Here is a 442-nt window from a genome sequence, read left to right as displayed (position 1 = left end):
AAAGAAAAAAGAAGAAGAAAAAGCCCATAAAAAAGCATGCATACTTCTAATGCATAAAATATGTATACTTCAGATATGCTAAAGAAATATGCTAGAAACAAGGAGAAAATCTTGATAGACTTTCAAGACCAATACAACAGCTGGGGGTTTTCCAAGTCTCTTCTGAGTCTGGAACCAATTCAAGCCAGGCATTATGACTCTCCTGGCCAGGCCTATCAGAGGAGCAAATGCAAACAGATCATCTGCAAATTCTCTTATATGTCATTAAGTGGGTATAAACATCACAAAACATTCTGAAGCCAGCCTAGATGAGTATAACTGGGGGCAGTGCAATAGCATGGTAACCAAAATGGGAGACTAGCATACTATAGGTACATTGCAGATCACAGTTGAGGGACAGCAGTGAATCTTAGGGTTTAGACCTTGACCAAAACTTACTTGC

At 39.1% G+C, this 442-nt stretch overlaps 1 protein-coding gene across 1 annotated transcript in view; it reads right to left on the bottom strand.

The window, feature by feature from the left end:
• The window catches only part of LOC119586102 (nibrin-like), a gene marked incomplete at its 5' end in the record, with an annotated part of 11,415 nt that overhangs the window by 7,778 nt on the left and 3,195 nt on the right, over positions 1 to 442 (bottom strand).

Source organism: Penaeus monodon, chromosome 21 (genome assembly GCF_015228065.2).
Source record: "Penaeus monodon isolate SGIC_2016 chromosome 21, NSTDA_Pmon_1, whole genome shotgun sequence".
Classification (NCBI taxonomy): domain Eukaryota; kingdom Metazoa; phylum Arthropoda; class Malacostraca; order Decapoda; family Penaeidae; genus Penaeus; species Penaeus monodon.
Note: the sequence above shows the minus strand (reverse complement) of the source record. Positions and strands in the feature narration are given on the sequence as shown.